The following is an 11,113-nucleotide window of genomic DNA, read 5'->3' as shown; positions in this document are numbered from 1 at the left end:
GACTATTTTTTGAAGTGCGAAGAACCTTTGTTTTTACATTAAATCTACTTGCCTGGAGTATTGCCTTGGGTGTTTCATTTGGGTCCAACCATACCTCCTCTGTGGCTAAGGGGTAGAACCCCCCAGCTCTCCACATCTGAGACCGGAGTTCTAGCCCAGCTTGTGACAACTTCTCAGTAAAAGGCACATGACAGCCCGCTTGGAGTTTGCCAAAAGGCACCTAAAGGACTCTAAGACCATGAGAAACAAGATTCTCTGGTCTGATGAAACCAAGATTGAACCCTTTGGCCTGAATACCAGGCGTCACGTCTGGAGGAAACCTGGCACCATCCCTACGGTGAAGCATGGTGGTGGCAGCATCATGCTGTGGGTATGTTTTTCAGCGGCAGTGTGACTAGTCAGAATTGAGGGAAAGTTGAACGGAGCAAAGTACAGAGAGATCCTTGATGAAAACCTGCTCCAGAGCGCTCAGGACCTCAGACTGGGGCGAAGGTTCACCTTCCAACAGGACAACGACCCTAAGCACACAGCCAAGACAGTGCAGGAGTGGCTACCGGAAAAGTCTCTGGATGTCCTTGAGTGGCTAGCCAGAGCCCGGACTTGAACCCGATCGAACATCTCTGGAGAGACCTGAAAATAGCTGTGCAGCGACGCTCCCCATCCAACCTGACAGAGCTTGAGAGGATCTGCAGAGAAGAATGGGAGAAACTTCCCAAATACAGGTGTGCCAAGCTTGCAGCGTCATGCCCAAGAATACTCAAGGCTGTAATCGCTGCCAAAGGTGCTTCAACAAAGTACTGAGTACAGGGTCTGAATACTTATGTAAATGTCATATTTCAGTTTTTTATTTGTAATAAATTTACAAACATTTCTAAAAACCTGTTTTTGCTTTGTCATTATGGGGTATTGTGTGTAGATTGATGAGGAAAAAAATAATTTAATCAATTTTAGAATAAGGCTGTAACGTAACAAAATGTTGAAAAAGTGAATGGGTCTGAATACTTTCCGAATGTACTGTACATAATGGAAAACTTCCCATTAAATTTCCCAGAGAATTTGGACCACTATGCGTTTACCGATTCCAATAGAAATCTTACTGTGGACTTGAAGAGCATCTCAACATGCAGCCCAGACACTTGTCCAAGGTTAGCAGAGATGACCCTTCTGCTGGTTCCTGAAGAAGCTCTGAAAGTCCTGGACCTGAAGAACTGGTCATTTTGGTAGAGCACAAAACCAATGGAGTTGTTTTTGTTTTTACTACGTATAACTGAGTGGAGTGAAGGAGAAAGAGGGGAGAGAGAGGGAGAAAGTGAGAAAGAGAGAGAGGTGGGAGAGAAAGAGAGAGATTGTTGTTCATATCAGGACTTCATATACACAACGAGCAGTTAAGCACTCTTGGTGAAAGCTGTATAAGGGAATTGAAGCTTGAGTTTATAAACTATGTTTGTAATTATACCAACATTGGCTCACCTGGTGGGAATTTGATAACAATCTGGACAACGGTAGCACCTCCTTTGTTAGCTATCAGTTCAGAGGTATTAGTGATGAGATTTATTCTGTTGGCCACAAAATTACCAGATCTTCCTGGAGGAGATTAATTTGATTTAGACATTTTAAGCTGAACAATATAGTGTTCGTTCTGTACCACAGGAGGTTGGTGGCACCTTAATTGGGGAGGACGGGTTCATGGTAACGGCTGGAGCGGAATCAGTGGAATGGTATCAAATACTTCAAACACGTGTTTTCCATGGTTTCCATGTGTTTGATGCCATTCCATTCGCTCCGTTCCAACCATTATTATGAGCCGTCCTCCCCTCAGCAGCCTCGACTGTTCTGTACTTGTCTGTAGTACAACAAATCAAATCCATACCAAACCTTATTGACCAACAGTAGAGGAGAAACATATGAAAAATAAGATTTTAAGAAGTTTAACCAGTCTGTTAACACAGATACAGTGGGGAGAACAAGTATTTGATACACTGCCAATTTTGCAGGTTTTCCTACTTACAAAGCATGTAGAGGTCTGTAGTTTTTATCATAGGTACACTTAAACTGTGAGAGACGGAATCTAAAACAAAAATCCAGAAAATCACATTGTATGATTTTTAAGTAATTAATTTGCATTTTATTGCATGACATAAGTATTTGATCACCTACCAACCAGTAAGAATTCCGGCTCTCACAGACCTGTTAGTTTTTCTTTAAGAAGCCCTCCTGTTCTCCACTCATTACCTGTATTAACGGCACCTGTTTGAACTCGTTGCCTGTATAAAAGACACCTGCCCACACACTCAATCAAACAGACTCCAACCTCTCCACAATGGCCAACACCAGAGAGCTGTTTAAGGACATCAGGGATAAAATTGTAAACCTGCACAAGGCTGGGATGGGCTACAGGACAATAGGCAAGCAGCTTGGTGAGAAGGCAACAACTGTTGGCGCAATTATTAGAAAATGGAAGAAGTTCAAGATGACGGTCAATCACCCTCGGTCTGGGGCTCCATGCAAGATCTCACCTCGTGGGGCATCAATGATCATGAGGAAGGTGTGGGATCAGCCCAGAACTACACGGCAGGACCTGGTCAATGACCTGAAGAGAGCTGGGACCACAGTCTCAAAGAAAACCATTAGTAAAGCACCATGCCGTTGTGGATTAAAATCCTGCAGCGCACGCAAGGTCCCCCTGCTCAAGCCAGCGCATGTCCAGGCCCGTCTGAAGTTTTCCAATGACCATCTGGATGATCCACAGGAGGAATGGGAGAAGGTCATGTGGTCTGATGAGACAAAAATATAGCTTTTTGGTCTAAACTCCACTCGCGGTGTTTGGAGGAAGAAGAAGGATGAGTACAACCCCAAGAACACCATCCCAACCATGAAGCATGGAGGTGGAAACATCATTCTTTGGGGATGCTTTTCTGCAAAGGGGACAGGACGACTGCACCGTATTGAGGGGAGGATGGATGGGGCCATGTATCGCGAGATCATGGCCAACAACCTCCTTCCATCAGTAAGAGCATTGAAGATGGGTCGTGGCTAGGTCTTCCCGCATGACAACGACCCGAAACACACAGCCAGGGGAACTAAGGAGTGGCTCCGTAAGAAGCATCTCAAGGTCCTGGAGTGGCCTAGCCAGTCTCCAGACCTGAGTCCAATAGAAAATCTTTGGAGGGAGGGGAAAGTCTGTATTGCCCAGCGAAAGCCCCGAAACCTGAAGGATCTGGAGGTCTGTATGGAGTAGTAGGCCAAAATCCCTGCTGCAGTGTGTGCAAACCTGGTCAAGACCTACAGGAAACGTATGATCTCTGTAATTGCAAACAAAGGTTTCTGTACCAAATATTAAGTTCTGCTTTTCTGATGTATCAAATACTTATCTCATGCAATAAAATGCTAATTAATTACTTAAAAATCATACAATGCAATTACAGACCTCTACATGCTTTGTAAGTAGGAAAACCTGCAAAATCGGCAGTGTTTCAAATACTTGTTCTCCCCACTGTATAAACTATCACTTTAAATGCCAGTATGTAGGTTCACTAGCAGTCCCACCCACCAGTCGGAGCAGTAAACTGGATCCCTACTGTGTCACTTGGTACTTGGACAGACAGGACTACCAGGTTGGGCTGAACCAAGGACACGTCACTCTGCTGGTCCAGGGAAAACTCCTCCAGGGTCTCTGTGAGTCTGGGAGAGAAACACAGAAAAACATTAGTTTACATGCACCCATGCAGACACGCTCAGACACACGTACACACATAAACTCAAACATATGCAGCACACACACACACACACCTCTGGACAGCGTCTCTCTGCTTTGCACTCTCATTCCTGGCATTCAGCAGCTGACTGATGGTAGTTACAGCTGCCACTGCGATATCCTGCAACATAATCAAAACCAGGGAATTACCCACAAGTGTTCAAATCACTGCAATAACAACCTCACGTTTCTCTCCAGAACATGTCATAGTCACAACTTGATTCCAAAACATGTTATACCTCTGTGATATTTACAGACTGAAGCAGAGTGTTAGCTATCTGAGCTGCTGTGGTGATGTTGTCAGCTGATAGCCGCTCTGGTTGGGAGGTCAGGATCTGAGTACTGAAGGCTAGCTGTGCTAAATCACCTGAACTGCTGGAGATCTGAATAGGGAGAGAGAATGATTTTTATTTAGTGTAGTATTGTATTGTTTTTGTATAAGTGGCAGGAACATGTTGAACTGTGAGTATATTTGGATATTAAAATTGACAATACTAACTACGTGGCTCAGTTGGTAGAGCAAGGCAATTGCAACGCCAGGGTTGTGGGTTCGATTCCCACGGGGGACCAGTATGAAAATGTATACACTCACTACTGTAAGTCACTCTGGATAAGAGTGTCTGCTAAATGACTAAATGTAATGTAAAACACAAGAAAGAAAAAAAAACTGTTAAGCAGAATAAAGGAACAGAATACATGAGCTGAAGGTAAAAGCCAGTTGATACTGATCTTCAAACTGTAAGATCGACTCCTCATAATGATAACTATAACTGACCCAAAGAAAGAAGAACGCAAAATTGAGACTTGTCATAAATCAGGATCATAAATAAAAAATAATATTGACTTACATTTCCTTGAATGTCACTGAGGGTCAATTCACAGTCCAACTCCACAGGATAACCAAACATCAGAGATCCAGTGTCATTCGAACATTCTGCGAAGGCTGCTGGTAATCCGGCTGGAGGAACCAATATAAAAAGATATTCAAGATTTTGTGTTACCTTATACACCATTAATTAGGACTGTAACAGAATAATACATTTTGTCAGTTTAGGTGAATAAAAGTAACATACCACTGGCTGTATTCTCACCACACTCCTCTTTTGAATAAGCAGACAAGTCAACCATTGTTATTGGGAAGGAGAATCCATCCTTGATGGTTGAATTGCAGAAATTCTCTATCGAAGTAAAATACATTTCAACATGGACCAAATGTATGACTAAACATGAAATATCCATTCTGAATGTGAGATCCAAGGAATAGTGTTGTGGACTCTGAATGTGAGATCCAGGGTTAGGTATAGTGTAAGTGTGTGGATTTACCCTCTGAACAGGTCTCTCCGGTCCACTCATCAGGACAGATACAGTCTCCACTCTCCAGCTCACCACCATTGATACAGACCAGAGGAGGGGTTGTGGTGGGAGAGGTGGTTGTAAAATTGGTGGTGGGAGAGGTGGTTTTGGGGGTAGGGGTAGAGGTGGTGGGGAGAGTGGTACTGGTGATAGGGGTAGAGGTAGGGGCAGCAGTAGCTGGTTCAAGTTTTTCATTGATGGTTGGAACGGCAGAGGATGTGGTGAGATCCCTGTGTAGCAAAGAGACTGCCCCCCAAAAAATATTTACCTCAGTAAACCACATAAACAAGGGTACATAGTGTCAATTGCTATAAGCATAGCAGATGATCCATGTTGTTCCAGTTTCATTGTGTTTCTGCACCAGTGTAGAAATGTTTTCTACTGTACTTTATGAGAGAAAGAAGTCTTTATCACTGCCAATAAACGGTAGACATTTGATAGCAAAAGCTACTCTGTTATCAACTGTATCTGAGACCTGACAGTAGTCTATTCACAGTATGTAAACAGCTTAACAGTACATCTAAATAGTGTTTGGATAAAAATAAACTCTGAAACAATGTCTTTATTGATGTTATTGTATCCCTCGCAGCAAACAGACAAAACATCAGTCAATCATTGTCTATAAACCAAACTTTAAAATTCATAAACCAAACTGTAAAAACGGTAAAGTCATAAATTGGTAATACTCAATTGATAAGTTAAATGCGTCATACATTTTTGCACATCTGATAACTTGCCCTAACTTGATAACTTGCTCCAGAGCATTCAGGACCTCAGACTGGGGTGAAGGTTCACCTTACAAGAAGATAACGACCTAAGCACACAGCCAAGACAATGCAGGAGTTGCTTTGGGACAAGTCTCTGAATATCCTTGAGTGGCCCAGCCAGAGCCCGGACTTGAACCCGATCGAACATCTCTGGAGAGACCTGAAAATAGCTGTACAGAAATGCTCCCCTTTCAAATTGACAGAACTTGAGAGTATCTGCAGAGAAGAATGGAATAACTCCCCAAATACAGGTGTGCCAAGCTTGTAGCGTCATACCTAAGACTCGATGCTGTCATATCTGGCTAAGGTGTTTTAACAAAGTACTGAGTAAAGGGTCTGAATACTTAAGTAAAAATAATATTTCAGTTTTTTATTTTTTAGTAATCAGCAAAAATGTCTAAAAACCTGTTTTTGCTTCGTCATTATGTGGTATTGTGTGTATATTGATGAAGAACAAAAACAATGTAATCGATTTTAGAATAAGGCTGTAACGTAACAAAATGTGGAAAAAGTGAAGGGGTCTGAATACTTTCCGAAAGCACTGTATGTCATGGAAAGGGCATGTGTTCTTAATGTTTTGTCCACTCAGTGTACATCTGAACATCTTAAATCACCCTGAATAATTCAAATGTAGTGCAAGTCTTACCTGTAGCAAAGACAGCCATAATCCATAGCTCCTTCATCTCTGCTGTTTCCAGGCATGCAGTGTAAGCAGACTGCACATTATTAGGACGTCTATTGGTCTTATACTGCTCTGTTCTTCACCTGTCAGGACCAGTCAACCAATAGCATTACCCTTCTCTATGCAAAACATTCTTGGTTGCAGCTGGGAAGGTACAGAACTTGTTTCGGAAAAACATAACAACTTTTTTCCACTAGAGCAGGTGTAATTAGATTTCCTGATTAGAGGGGAATAATATTTTTGAAAAGCAATGGAACTGGCTTGGAGGTCTGGATTAGAATTTGAGGGCACTAGACGGTAGACTTCTCTTGAACAAGGTTTCCCAAACTCGGTCCTGGGGCCTACCTGGGTGCATGTTTTGGTTTTTGCACTAGCACTACACAGTTAATTCAAATAACCAACTCATCGTCAAGGTTTGGTTATTTGAATCAGCAATGTAGTGCTAGAACAAAAACCAAAATGGGAAACCCTGTTCTAGAGCATGGGTACTATGCTGAGGTGCATGTAACACAAAGCTCATCGTATACTGAGAGTGAACAGTTCCAATGAAAGGCAGTTGTTTCTAAAGGAACCATGGTAATAGGAAAGATGAACCCAACTGCAGAGATGACAAATGGTGCCTTTTAATTGTTGTGATTAATTCATGTAATTAATGAAATAGACAATAGATGCAAAGCTGCCGCAGCATACCCATTTTATTGTTATTTAACAATGTACATGTCATTTAGAAACAATGTAATTGTTGAGTGCTGTCAACATGAACATGTGCATTGACACCAGCACACAACCATATGGACTCAATCTGACCACTGCTCTTCCCTTCTCTTAACCCTTTCCCTGTTCCTTTACAGTTCTGGAAGGCTCCTCTCATTAAGGCCACATCATGCCCTGACCTAGTCATGGGGAGGTCCCAGTAATATCTCCTTCCTCCTGAAGTATACAGTCCTTCACTACTTCACCCACAAATCTAAAAACATTGGATTCACAACCGGGAACATCTCCACACCCCCGTAGATGAGCGGCGCTATGCAGAAGAACCCAGCACTGGTCATGGAGATCACCAGGTAGCTGATGTTGTTTTTGGGCAGGGCCATGAAGCTGAAGAGGGAGGGGATGATACTGAGCAGGTAGGGGTACTCCCACTGGTAGGGAGCAGCCACCACGCTGTGGGACACCAGGTTCAGCTGGCTCACTGTCACCTGGGCAGCTAAAAGGAGCCAGATCATGTGCACATAAAAAGGGCAGACGAGCCATGTCAGCCCTTCGCTCACTGTTACCAGTCAGTGTACATCCTGAGAACCCTCCGCTGATGCCAAACATGAGGGATGGATCGCACACAACAGCTCACTGAGATGTGTTCACTTACTTTGACTCTAACCGACATGCAAAATAAAAGTATGCAAAATAGAAGTATACAGTCTGTCACTATTTGCAGTCCAACCAAGGTGCATGGCCCTAATGAAGGCTCAAAGGCTGAACTCATTGTTTTTAATAATAAAGAAACACTTTTTATTGAACTGTCACTTTTTTTGGCAAAATGTATAGTAGTTCTCCAAGAATGTAGCCCTATATAATATAATATGCCATTTAGCAGACGCTTTTATCCAAAGCGACTTACAGTCATGTGTGCATACATTTTTACGTATGGGTGGTCCCGGGGATTGAACCCGGGACCACCCATTAATAATAAAGAAACACTTTTTATTGAACTGTCACTTTTTTCCCTATAATTGTGGGCAAAATGTTTAGCAGTTCTCTAAGAATGTACCCCTAAATGAACCTTATGAAACAAATGAACCTTGAATTCTTGAAATTAGACATACAGTCTATAAGCGAAAGTGAATATGCTAAAAGTGTTTTTATAAACATCTCTACCTATCTGCACATTAATGAGGAAAACCGGTGAACAGTTTAGATGGACCATTCCACTATCCATAAGAAATCCCCCTTTAGAGGAAGAGTATTGGCGCCACAACATGGCAGTTGAAGGTAGAGACAGAGGAGGCTTCGTCAACATCTAATCATATTTTATTTGTCACATGCTTCGTGAACAACAGGTGTAGACTAACAGTGAAATGCTTACTTATGGGTCCTTTTCCAACAATGCAGAGTTAAACATCAAAAATAGACATAGTGACAGAAGGAATAAATACACAGTGACATGCATACTTCAATGCATTGAGACTTACTAATGGTGGGAATGTGATACACCGCTGGGTACCTAATGAGTAGTGTTGCAAAATTCCAGTAACTTTCAATAAATTCCCTGGTTATCCAAAAATCATGGTTTGAGGATTCAGGATTTCCTGCTTATTCCTTCCTGACACAGGGAAACCTCCAACCAGGATTTTGGGAAAACCATGTAATTTATTGTAAATTCATGGACTATTGCAACCCTACTAAGGAGATATCCTAACTGTCATATATAGTGACAATAATAGTGCCTGTTGAGGTAGAGGAAAACCAAATCATATGTAAATAAGAATTAGTATAAACTCTACATCAGACTTTGTTTGAGGAGCACAACGCAGATATACAGTACAGTGTGAACTTCATAATTCCTGGTGACATCAACATCACCCCTTTAGGTCACAGTCATTCTTTAGGCAACTACTGTACTCTTGTTTTTCCTAGGTCTAGTTTAGGCTAGTATCGATTGGATATGGGCCCGCGAGCCCATTCATTCCGGCCCAGAATAATTCATTTCATTCTTCTGATTATTATATATTTTTTTTTTATCTCAAACGACAGTGAAATGACTCAAACCAAATCGAAATTGTGTTGAAATGATAATGGATCAACATTTATAGTCTCTTCACTCTGCCCAGCTTGCTAAAAGTGATCTTAACAAAACCTAGACATTCAGGCAGCCTGGAAAATTCCAAAAGCGCTGGATAGAGGACTATCTTTAGCAAATGTTGACTGTGAGGAAGTATAATATCTAAAATACATCGCTGTCGGCTCACCTGACAGGTACTCGCCACCCTGTGCCTTCTATGAGCCGGACGACACTGTAATCGCTACTCCTTCTTCCAAGCGGGCTATCATGTGCCTTTTACTGAGGAGTGGCTTCCGTCTGCAGGGATGGTTGTCCTTCTGGAAGGTTCTCCCATCTCCACAGAAGAACTCTGGAGCTCTGTCAGAATGACCACCGGGTTCTTGGTCACCTCCCTCACCAAGGCCCTTCTCTCCCAATTGCTCAGTTTGGCCAGGCGGCCAGCTCCAGAAAGAGTCTTTGTGGTTCCAAACTTCTTCCATTTAAGAATGATGGAGGCCACTGTCTTCTTGGAGACCTTCAATGCTGCAGAAATGTTTTGCATTCTTCCTCAACCTTTCATACCTCCCTCTGACATGCCTTCTTTCTTCCTCAGCCTTTCATACCTCCCCATGACATGCCTGGTTTAGTCCTCATCCTTTCATACCTCCTTCTGACATACCTGTTTTCTTCCTCAGCCTTTCATACCTCCCTCTGACATGCCTGCTTTCTTCCTCAGCCTTTCATACCTCCCTCTGACATGCCTGCTTTCTTCCTCAGCCTTTCATACCTCCCTCTGACATGCCTGCTTTCTTCCTCAGCCTTTCATACCTCCTTCTGACATTCCTGCTTTCTTCCTCAGCCTTTCAGACCTCCCTCTGACATGCCTGCTTTCTTCCTCAGCCTTTCATACCTCCCTCTGACATGCCTGCTTTCTTCCTGAGCCTTTCATACCTCCCTCTGACATGCCTGCTTTCTTCCTGAGCCTTTCATACCTCCCTCTGACATGTCTGTTTTCTTCCTCAGCCTTTCATACCTCCTTCTGACATGCCTGGTTTCTTCCTCAGCCTTTCATACCACCCCCTGACATACCTGTTTTCTTCCTCAGCCTTTCATACCTCCCTCTGACATGCCTGCTTTCTTCCTGAGCCTGTCATACCTCCTTGATCTCTGGCTGGCGAACCCTCTCATCCTTGCTGTCCCGCAGCATCAGAGCCTGACCTGCTTTGTTGCCTTGTACTACCACAGATGTAATTGGCAGCTGGAGCTTGTTGCCTGAGCTATATAGGCTGGTGGAGCAGAAGCTTTGTAGCCCTTTCCTGCAGTCAATGACCAAAAGTGCCCTCTTTGGCCTCATGGGTGGAATGTTATTAATCATTTCATAATTAATACGTTTTTCATTTTATGAGGATGAAAATCCGGTGTTTCTATGTCAAACAGTTTTGTTATATTTCAGTCTTCTGTGATGTATATAAAGTGTAATATTAGGATGGAAACTCAAAATGGCATAGATTTCAACTCTATATCTGGCATTGTACAGGTGTCTTCTTTTTTTAAGCCCATAACCATGTGTGTGTGGTGTATACTTTTGTTTGAAGGTAGATTTGTTACCAACCAAGACAACCAAGAATCACTCTGTGTGACCCTGATTTAGCCCACTGCAGTAAAAGGTTCATACATTTTAAGTGCGGCCTTGGTAAAGAACGAACGTGGCCCGCAGGGAAAATTATGTAGTTTGACATCCCTAGGCTACACTGTCTAAAGATATTTTCTGAGATATTGTGTAAAGTAGTGTAATTTCT

The sequence above is a fragment of the Coregonus lavaretus genome (assembly GCF_964263955.1).
Source record: "Coregonus lavaretus genome assembly, contig: HAP1_SCAFFOLD_1630, whole genome shotgun sequence".
In the NCBI taxonomy this organism is placed as follows: Eukaryota; Metazoa; Chordata; class Actinopteri; order Salmoniformes; family Salmonidae; genus Coregonus; species Coregonus lavaretus.
This window is presented reverse-complemented; position numbering follows the sequence as displayed.